Below are 10,914 nucleotides of genomic sequence, written 5' to 3' on the forward strand. Positions count from 1 at the left end.
AGTAGTTACTCAGTATATGTTTACTGAATGGATACATTGAATAAATGGGTAAAAGTAGAAGGCATAATATCCAGTGATTTCTCCCACGCTTGGCAGTGTTCTAATGGAGCATCCCATCTGTCAGGGATGCTGTGAGCAAGGTTTTTCGAGTTTGGGTAGTATGAACAAAAAATAATCCCCTCTGAGGAGCATCCACTTCACTGGAGAACAGTGACAGAAAACCAAATAATTACAACAAAAGAAGTACTAGATGCGGAAGCGTGTGTGATGTGCCAAGAGCACACAGAGGAAGGCAGGCCTCCCACTGTCTGCAATCGTCAGGGCCGGCTTCATGAACCAGGCCATGTAGGATTTGAAGAATGAACAGGAGTTCACCGGGGGGAAGTCAGTGCCTCTCAGACAGATAACAGAAAGCCTATGCTCACGAGCATGGCAGCCTGAACGAGCAGTGTCTGCTTCAAGAAGGGGGAGCAGCATGGCTTGAAGGACAGGGCACTGGGCAGAAGCTGCAGAGGTAAGTGAGGAATAGTTCGTAAAAGGCCTCGTATACCCCAGCCAAGGACTTAGAGCATTATTCTGGGGGCAACTGGGAGCCCCTGGCAGTGGTTTAATCATGGGAGGGAGAAGACTGATATTTTTCCTTTGGATAGGAGACCTCACAGGACGACCATGGGGAAGCTAGGTGAGTGAAGGAGAGCAGGGCAAGACCGGAGGCAGGAAGATGGGTTCAGAGGCTCTCCCGGCATCTGAGTGCGCCGGGACCAGAACCGGGACAGACACAGTGAGAGTGGGCCTGCACTCGAAGGTGTGGATTTGCGAGCTCTTTTGGAAGTAGCATCAGTGGAGACCAACTGAAAACAGGGGAGGACGGTGAAAGAAGAATGAAGAGGCACAGCAAGGACCAAACCGCATCAGACACTTTGGCTCTCCCACTGGCCCCGCAAAGTTCCTCCTGCGTTGGGGATCTCCAGGCCCAAAGGCAAGGAATCCACAAAACCCGCTTAACTTAGATACATGTTTCACATAAGGGACATACCCTATAACAAATGAGGCCAGCGAGGGTTCTGGGCTCTCCGGGAAGAGCACAGGAAGGCCTGGAATTCAACCAGAGCAGGAAAATGCTCCCCACCCTAGTCAGCGGGATAGCTATCTGTTGATTCAATCATCCAGACTGTGGTAAGCTCTGGAGATGCGGGCAGGAAGCAGGTCTGGTCCCTGCCGTGGACCTGTGCATAGAAAAGCACACCAGATCTGTATCTAGAGGTGAGCAAAGGGTTTGGAGATTTATGTGCACGGGCTGAGAGCATCACAGAGGCGGTGGAGTTGGATTCCTCATGTCTATCTCAAAGGAGCATGCATTTTCCAGAGAAGAAAATGAACTCATGAACACACTGCCCCTCCAAAATAATGCTCTCTAGAATAATTAAAAGTATTTTTAAAAGATCCAAAATATTGAGAGGAACTCAAATCCTAGAGTGACTACAAGAAAGCCCGATTCTGCTCATTGATTCATGAAAAAAGTATTTGTCGAGCACTTACTAGGTGCCCAGCACTTACTAGTGTAGGTTTCACTTCTGTCCAGAAGTGTCCTCAAATGTACTGAGTGGCAATTAGGTGTCACAGCCTGTTCTAGCTACTGGAGATTCAATATTATATCTCTCGCCTGGACTCCTGCAATAGTTACCAATCTTGCCCCTTCTCTTGTAGTCTACTTTCCACAAGACAGCCAAAAATTTAGATTTAAAAATCTAAATCAGACCCTGCCATCCTTGGCAACCTCCTCTTCCTGCAGAATTCCTCACCCCCTTACTGACTTCAACTTCTAACTTACTGCCCTTCACGCCCCCCACTCTGTTTTGCTGCCTACATACTCCACTCTAGCTAAGGTGGCATTCTCTGAAGTTTCTAGAACATACCAAGCACACACCTGCCCTAGGACCTTTGCATTTACTGTTCTCTCTGCTTGGACCCCCCTTAACCTAAAGATCCCCAGAAGTCACTTTCTCATTTCATCAGGTCTCAGATGCTAGCTTCTCAGAGGCTTTCCCCCTCGTCTTCTCTGAAGGTGATCCCAGTCCTCCCCACCAGCACTCTCTGGCCCACTACTCATGCATAATCAATGCAGTCCCTGCAGGATTAAGTAACATGGGAAAGAGGCACCAGTGAGGGTGACTTCAAACTTCCTGGGAAGCTGGCGGGTAGAGACGTAAATGGTTAAAGCCACTGACCTCAGAGAGCAGTCTGTTTGCTTCCTCCAAAAGAAGAAGAGCATACAGTGTTTGGACAGCAGTCCTGAGGCTGTTTCTAAACACGATTCCCTCTCTGTGCCCTGGCCCCCTCAGTAGCGCCTTACCCCACAGTGTGTGGCATGATAAGAAGCAACATTTAGAGTGCATCTTTCATTCAACAAATCTTAAGCAATACCGCCTGCCAACAGTTTACAAAGGCCTCTGTCCTCGCTCACCTGGACTCATGTAATCCTTTTGTGAGGATGCTCCTATAGCTGAAGAAACCGTGTGGCTCAGTTCAATGCCAAGGATCTCTCTGCCAATTACTAATGGAGCCAGAACCAAACCTTTGTCCTCGGGCTGCCAGAGGTCTCCTTCCACCAAGCCTGAAGGAGCGTCCTTTCAGAACCGACCAAGAGAACACGTCCCCTGCCAGGGCTGGGTCAAGGCAGTGAGAAGCCAGGGCAGCCTGAGGGCGTACAGCTCCTGCCCCTCCCTATTCCCCCGGAGAAAGCCAGCTGGGCTTTATCTTTTGGGGTCACCCACAGAGAGAGGGCTGCCATCCCTCTGCCCTTTTGCCTACGTATCAAGGGGAAGCTGGTGATTAGCTGGCTTTTTGTACCTTTTCCTCAGCTCATTCTCCAGGAGCCTGATTTATTTTAATGCCACTTAATTTCTCTTAATTTTCCAATGCTGAAATGTGGAATTAGATCATATCATTGCCTGAATGGAGAACAAAGGGGCTCTGGCAAGCAGTCAAAGTCATCTCTCTTGCACAATCAGCTCTAGGGCGCTCTGGGCCCTCCTGCGACAAGAGGGTGCCAGGGGCAGACTCTGAGGACTGGGGGCAGCTGCACGCTCTCCCCACTCCTCTAACAATTCCCCTAGAAAGTGACTCCCCCATTAGTTCCTCCTGAGCGGCTGGAAGGCACAGACTCAACATGATTCTTTCAGTCTCATAGGGGAGAGAGAACGCTGGTGTGGCGTGAGGGGAAGCCTCTGGAAAGCTGCTGAGCAGAGGAGTCCCACATAGACTCTCAACAGAGTCTACATGGCTCCAGATACAGCCATCCTGGGTAGAAAAGGAAAGAGGGCAGTGCGGGAGCTGAGCCTAGACCAGCTGGAGCATTTGGGGTCTAGAGCACTACTCATCATTCTGCGAATGCTCTGGAGTGTGGTAGCGGGAGGTGACTCCAGAAAGGAGTGCCAGCCTAGGGCCATCAGGGCACTCAACCAGCTCGGGGCACCATGTAGGCCACACGTCCAGAGAATTGAGTTGGCTGGCCATGCTGCTCTCTAGAAACCCAGTGTGATAACAGACACACCGGGGGCTTCAACTTGCAGCTGGAAGATTCTGAAAGGAAAGATACTGTCAGCACTAAAAGTATTCTCAGTAAGAGGCAATCTATAGGGTGTGGAACGAGACTCCCGGAATACAGAATTGTCAGGCCAGGGGGATAGCTTAAAAGTCAACGCATCCAACGTAACCCTTTCTGATGGATAAGGAGTTCAAGGCCCACAGAGCAGAAGTGGGTCTTGCCTGCAGTCGTCAGATAAGAACTAAAACATAAACTTCTGCAGCTCAGTGCTTCTTCTGTTATACCACATTGCCTGCTCCTAGTTTGATTTTTGACTCCACCACTGGCCTCTTTTATGATAAATGGTACAGATCCCCTTCCTTGACCTTGTTTCGCCCCCCTCAAAAGTGAGGTAGGTTATTCATTTATTCATTCCTTCATTTCTCACTGGACACCCACTGTGTCTCAGGCATCATGTGACAGAGAGTGGGAGCGAGAAAAAGTGCCTGGTCCAAGAGGGGTGGCTAGCCACATGCAAAAACTACATTTCAGTAAGTCTAAGGGCCTCACGAAAAACAGATACCATGTTACCAAAATTCAGAGGAAGGGACGGCTCTCCAGTGAAGCTGCCGTCAGGAAGAAGCATTTGAATTGAACACTGAAGAACAGGTAGGATTCTCAGTGAGAGGTAAACCGTGAGCAAAGGCACAGAAGAGGAAAGGACAAGCTCACTGCAGTGCCCACGCTGGACCTGGAAGACGGGACCCTCAACGCGCAGCGGCGAACCGGGCCACGGAGATGCAGGCAGGTGGGCGCCTGCCCACCATGGGAGGCCCTTCAGGGTTTCCGTGTAGGAAAGTGACAAGCCCGGATGTGTTTAGGAGGGAGACGTTGTACCAGTCTTTTTTTTTTTTTTTAAGATTTTATTTATTTATTTGACAGAGAGAGAGAGCGAGAGAGGGAACACAAGTAGGGGGAGTGGGAGAGGAGCAGGGAGCCCGATGCGGGGCTGGATCCCAGAACCCTGGGATCACGACCTGAGCCGAAGGCAGACGCTTAACGACTGAGCCACCCAGGCGCCCACGTTGTACCAGTCTTAACATGAATTGAAGGACCGGGAGGTTGAAGCTGGGAAGATGTTAGAAAGCTAATTTATAGAGTATGACAATAATAGCAACTACTCGGTAGGGGTATGGTAAGGACTGAATGGGAAAATCAATGTAAAGCACTTTGCAACCGAGGAGCTCACAGGTGGTAAAGGCACAAATGTTGGCTGCTATAACAGCAACTATTACTGTTGTCAGTACGATTTGGTAGGAGGTTATCAAGTATACTCAGGTGCTGGTGGTAGGGGCAGAGAAGGTGGGGATGGACTCAATGGACATTAGCAATATTCAGGGATAAGGCAGAGGAGACAAAGAGAAACTTGGGGATTTTGAGCCGGGGTGACTGGAGTTGGCTGGTGCCATCAACAGAAAGTGGGAAGTCAAGAGGAGTAGCTCCTAAGGACAAAGACGACGTCAGTTTAGTAGAAACTCAATTTGAGGAGCTGAGGCGACAACTTGTCGGAGATACTGCACAAGGGGCTGGAAACAAGACACCAGGGATAGAGAGCTACAGTGACAGAGGGGCTTCGGCCACAGCACAAACCACGAGGGAGACTGCCGGGGCGCAGTGGAGAAGAGGACAACGGGAGGAGAGAGACTCCTGGAGAGGAGATGGAAGGGGGACCACCTGGAGAGCTCAGCGTGGTGGGAGCCAAGAGGGGAAAGTCTTCGGGAGCTAAGAGTCAATCTTAGCTGGCGGCAGGGGGAGAGATCAGAAACCAGTTATTCCATTCGGGAAAATGCGAAGTCCTAGGTGGGTGATAGTTGGGCAGAAGGTAGAGAAAAGTGGGAAAGTATGGGGCTGAACAGATGAATGAGTGGAGACAAAACGGAGACAGCTGTTTACTCTAAAAGGTCAAGAGTTAGGTAAAAGCTGCACGAAAAGGGAGTGTGAAGGGGTAGGAGTTGGACAAGGGGTTCTGAAGCCCAGAGCTTGCTGAGCATGCTGACAGTTGGAGGGAGGGGACCGAGGGCTGGAGGAGAAAGCACGCAAGGCAGGATAATGAAGACAGAGCAGGGCTGGCCCCTGGGCCCTGTGTAGGAGGAGAAGGGAGATCTTTTTTACTCTGAGACCAGGGAAGCATGAGGAACAAAGTGGGGAGACCAGGGTGCAAAGGAAGAATGCTGACCAAGTGCACACTGTTTGGCTTCATTCTCTAGGACGAGCATAGCAGTGCATGACCCTGAGATCCTCTCCTCTCAAGTGATTAGGAAATTACCACGGGGAAGCCAGGGCAGGATTACAGTTTCCAGTCCCACTTCCGGATCCAGGCCCCCACATGACCCAGCGCTCCTGCCACACAACCAGGAAAGCATTATTTGTCATTCCAAGTATCAAAGCAGTAAATTTCATCCAGGATGAAATAGAGCTGTTGCCTTTGTAGACGTGATTCTGTTTACCATATCCAAATACTTGATTCCGGAATTAGCCTTTATTCACTCTCCGTATTATCAAAAACTACACATATACATATAAAAACACCTGTGATTCTTCCTACCTCAATGTCGTGCTCAGTAGTCTCTATGGATCCAGATATGGATCTAAATCCATTCTTACCCTTCCAGGCTCCTTCTTGAGAACTTCCCCAGTCCTCAGAGATCTCAAATCTTTGGAGGTTCACCTTGCTCTGCAGCTCAGGAGGCCAGAAGGTGTGTCTTACACCTGCTGGAGGCACTTTTCCTTTTCCCGGAGGCACCCTGTCTACTGTTGGGTTTAGAGCACCCATTCAAAACACGGACAACCAAACACAAGCCAATCTCATTAAAGAAAATGGTGGAACATCTTCCTAGAAGAGCAGCTCTGGTTGCTAAAACAGAAAGAGGAACCTGCATCCCTGCCTCACAGGCCACCCAGAGGATGCCCTGGGCTTCTCCCACAGCCTCCCAGCACCCCCCCCAAGATTCCAGTCTCAGCATACCTTCTCAAATGCGAACCTGACCGTGCACTTCAGTGCAAACAATCTTCCTAAGCGCCCTCCTGGCAACAGTGAAAATTCTTAGCATGGAGTATAAGCCCTTCAAGGTTTGGCCCCTAGAGTCCTCCAAACTTGAACCCTCTGTCTTCAATCATTGGCCTTAATAAGGGCGCCCAGGTCGCTTCAATCATTGGCCTTTTCCACATTAGGCCTTTGCATGTGGATCCTTTCTTTTTTTTTTTTTTTTAAAGATTTTATTTATTTATTTGAGAGAAAGAATGAGAGAGAGAGCATGAGAGGGGGGAGGGTCAGAGGGAGAAGCAGACTCCCTGCCGAGCAGGGAGCCTGATGCGGGACTCGATCCCAGGACTCCAAGATCATGACCGGAGCCGAAGGCAGCCGCTTAACCAACTGAGCCACCCAGGCGCCCGCATGTGGATCCTTTCTGTCCTAACACTTTCTCCCCAGCTCCTCCCTGCTTTCACCAAAGCCAACCCCTACCCATCCTTTCCTTCTGGGATTCGCTGTCCCTAGAAGTCCTCCTGAATTCCCTGTAGAGAGGTGATCTCCCTACATGCTTCCACTGTACTCCAGATTTAGCCTCCACTGAAAGGAATCAAGAGCTGATTATCCCTGCTGGAATGAATGGATGTTTATGAGGAAAAGGACCATTCTATTTTATTTGCCTCTGTACCTAGCAAATGCCTGGCAGAGTAGGCTGTTGTTGAATATTTATTGAATAAATGAATGCTTTTTCTTTTAGAGTCCAATATATGGTCGAGCCTCACCAAATATTTGAGCCTCTAGGCAAAACAACCAGGTTGAGTGAAAAGGGGGTTACCCTCTCTTCTTACACGAACTTGGTAGCTTAAAGAGAAGCCAAGATGCGGGACACATTCCCCCAAATCCAGATTGTGAGCAGTGACTGGACCATTCAGGCCAAGGAACAATGCCCCCCATCACTACCCAGGGACAATCCCGGCAAATATGCCCAGAGACTGTACAAGGGGTCACCTGGCACAGGGACGGGGCAGGGATGGGGCAAGAGCACACTCCCTCAGCTTCAGGTTTCCAGCCCAGGAAGGAGCCTAAAGGAAGGAGATGTTTTTTTACAGGGTCAGTTTGATAACCCTGTTCTCTCTTCTCCGGCCAGGAAGCCATAGAAGGCAGTACAAGAGATGCCAAAGTGGGGATCACAGAAGCAGGAGCGGAGAGGAGGGATAACTTGGCCCTCCGAGTTCATTCTTCATCCAGCATTTACTGACTGCCTACTCTCTGCCAGGCACAGTGCTAGGCCGTGCGGATACAATGTGAATAAACAACAGTTATGTTCTCTCCCTTCGTGCAGCTTACTGTCTAAAGGTGTGACTAGCATTACTCAATCACATAAGTAAATTGAATGTGCATCTTTAAGTTACTTCAAAATAATAGGCTCAGGTTATGAGTGTATAGAGGTTCTGGCCCAATTAGAGATGGTATGGAAGGCGTCCTTGAGGAAGTGACCAGTGACCTTAGAGCTGGAGGGAGAATAGGAGTACATTAGACAAGAATGGAGTTGGAGTTTAGGGGTGTTGGAAGAACAATAAAGCATTCCAAGTACAGAAAACTGCATGAGTAGCCTTTCCATCTCCATTAAGTTCAAGAACGACTTCAAGTTCAGTTCTGTAGGCTCCATCTGCTTCTTCTCAACCCAATATCCATATTTTATTTAAAGAAAGAGGCTAGGGAGTGGACGCGTGTGTGGGGACTGCCGATAGGAATTGTAGGTGGCAATGAGAAGCTAGGGTGATCAGCCCACACCAAGCACCCTAAGCTCTGGGAGCAACCATCCCCATGTGAGGAACTTCAAGGCATGAAAAGGCAGGTTCCTCTCCAACTTGGGAGCCCGCTAAAAAGAAGGGCCAGCAGGAGGCCAGCGCCCCTATAGAGTGCACGGATCCCCTATTTCAGGAAGAGCATGGCGCAGCAGCTATATTTGAAAATCGAGGTAAACAAGAGCTCAGCTCAAGTGGATGGGGCACAACAGCTGTGGAAGATTAATCACAGGCGGCTGCAAGTCACCGGGTCGCCGGAGGCCCGGAGGCTTCCCTTTCGGTGCCCCACCGGTAGGCCGGCTGCGTACCCATCACGTACCCGCAACTCCCTCGGTTCCGTGTTTCTCGACCACCCCGGAGCTCGGAGCCTGTCTGCCGGCTGCAGCCTGCCTTACTGACAACCCGCCCCGATTTCAACCCTCTGCCCAGGAGACTGAACCAGCAAACGGTCAGGGTTTTTAGTCGCCAGAAAAGATGAGTGAGTGAGAGACGGAGGGAGGGAGGGAGGGGGGAGAGAGAGAGAGAGAGAGAGAGAGAGAGAGAGAGAGAGAGAGAGAGAGAGAGAGAGAGAGAGAGGCGGCCAGCCGGCGGGTAAATTTATGGCACTGCATTAAAGGCATTTGTTCTATTTAACCAACTCCCCCTCCCCGCACTCCCTCCACCGTTAAAAATAAAACTCAATGAATAAAGACGAAAACTGCTTCCCTGCCCCCCCCCCCACGTCCCCGTCCCCCCCCCCCCGAGCAAATCGCTTTCTTCATCTCTCCCAGTGGCTCGGGTCCTCGGGGCAGGTCAGGCAGGGTCTGCAGAGCACAACTAGCCTCCGAATGAGGGCCTCTGGGTGCTTGTGTGTGTGTGTGCGCGCGCGCGCGTGTGTGTGTGTTGGGGAGGGTGGCGGGGGGGGTAGTTACACGCCTCCCTTCTCTCCACCTGGCCGCGGCCCGCCCAGACCCCCGCGGTCCGGAGGGCCCAGGACGCGAGAAACCCTGCCTCTCCCCGCCCCCTTGGCCGCGGCGGGTCGGTGAGCCGGGGCTGCAGTTCCCGACCGGCGGCGGCGGAGTCCCGAGGTCGGGCGCGCGCGTGCGTGTGTGCAGGCGGGCGCGCGCCGCGGGGAAACGCGCTCGGCTCCTAGCCCCCGACCCCGGCGGGCGCTCACAGCCCCGGGAGCACCGCACGCCCCCGCCCCGCCAGCACACAGGCACACATGCAGCCGGCCCGCGCCGCAGCGTTCAGTCTCCCCGGTGAGCACCCGCCGCCCCAGCGCACACACACGCCCCGGCGTCTCGTTCTGCCCCCCCCGATCCCCCCAGACACTCTGCCACCAGGCCCCCCCCCCAGCTCCGCAGACAAAACGTTCACTTTCCGAGGCACCCTCCCCCCACCTCTGGAGGCACTAAACCCACAGGAAGACAGCTCGTATGAATGATCGTGAGAAATAACTTAATTAACACCAGCATTCACAAGCGGGAACCCTCCCGGGGGCAGCCTAAGCCCCCAGCCTCGGCCGCCCGCTGAGGGGGAAGGGCAGGAGGTTCACCCCATTACTCACCGTTTCCTCCCGGTCTCCCGAGCGGAGTGGCCAAGTGAGGGGGGAGAGGAAGGTGCGCGACGCCCCGCCGCCCGGCTGCTCAGCGGCCGCAGCGGCTCATCGCCCCCGCGGGCTGCCCGCCGGCCGCAGCCGCGTCCGGGGCATGTCAGTCGGCCTCGGCCGCCGCCCGCGGGGCTCGTGGGCTCGCAGCCTTCAGGGGGACGCGCGGGCTGCGGCCAGGGCAGGGGGCCTGGGGAGGAGCGGGGAGACCCTCCCGAGGACCCCCGGAGGGGCCCGGGCCGGGGCGCGGGCTCGGGACTGAGCCCGGGGAGGCCCGGAGTCCCGGCCGCCGGCAGCGGGGGGATCCCTGCCGGGAGCGGCAGGAAGGCGGGCGGCCCGGCGCGCCCTGGCGGCTCGGAGGGACCCCGGCTCGCGGCCGCGTCGCCGGGGCTTTCCCGGGGCTGGGCGCGCGCCGGCTCTCCGCCTGGCACGCCGTCACCGCGGGGGACGTGTCGGCCTCGCCGCGCGGAGGGGACGCGCGGAGGGGCTGGTTTCTGGGCGAGCCGCGAGCTTTGCCCATTAAGCTGCAGCGCGAAGCCAAATCAAAAAGCCAATCTCCAAGCCTCCCAACCGAACGCCACCCTATCAGCTGGGAGCCAGGGAGCCGCACCGAGTGACAAGCCGCGCATATTTATCCTCGCGCGCCGAGGGGGGATTTTCAGATAGCGTCCCGAGCGGCCGCGGGGAAGTGGACCTGCGCCTCGCGGCCCCCAGGCCCCGGCGGCCCCCTGCGGACGGGAGCCCTCGCCCGCGGCCGCCCCCAGTCGCCGGAGCCCGGCGCCCGGCTCCTCCCGGCCCGCGGCGGTCCCGAGACGGCGGCGCGTCCTGACCTGGATTCCGCGGAGTCCGGGGCTCCGCGCGGCGGGCGGGGAGGGCGGCCAGGCGGGCGCGCGGCACCGGCTTTCCTCTCGTCCTCGGGAGACGCCGCCTGCAATTCCGAAATTCAGTCTCCACCAACACATCT

The 10,914-nt window shown here is 54.1% G+C and overlaps 1 protein-coding gene across 7 annotated transcripts in view; it reads right to left on the bottom strand.

Moving 5' to 3' along the window:
• Positions 1-10,884, bottom strand: part of SLC8A3 (solute carrier family 8 member A3) — a 146,030-nt gene extending 135,146 nt beyond the window's left edge. For 2 of the 7 annotated variants that reach the window (XM_045901110.3, XM_045901106.3), the window contains exon 1: positions 9,912-10,305. The gene's annotated coding sequence lies outside the window, so the exon portion shown is untranslated. Of the gene's footprint in view, positions 1-9,911; positions 10,310-10,780 lie in introns of those variants that run through there. The other 5 variants (XM_064571257.1, XM_045901109.3, XM_045901113.3 and 2 more) reach the window with 5 other exon arrangements.
• Positions 10,885-10,914: the final 30 nt, after the last annotated feature.

This window comes from Mirounga angustirostris, unplaced genomic scaffold (genome assembly GCF_029215605.1).
Source record: "Mirounga angustirostris isolate CCGP_5_RB_7025 unplaced genomic scaffold, mMirAng1.0.hap1 SCAF_9, whole genome shotgun sequence".
Classification (NCBI taxonomy): domain Eukaryota; kingdom Metazoa; phylum Chordata; class Mammalia; order Carnivora; family Phocidae; genus Mirounga; species Mirounga angustirostris.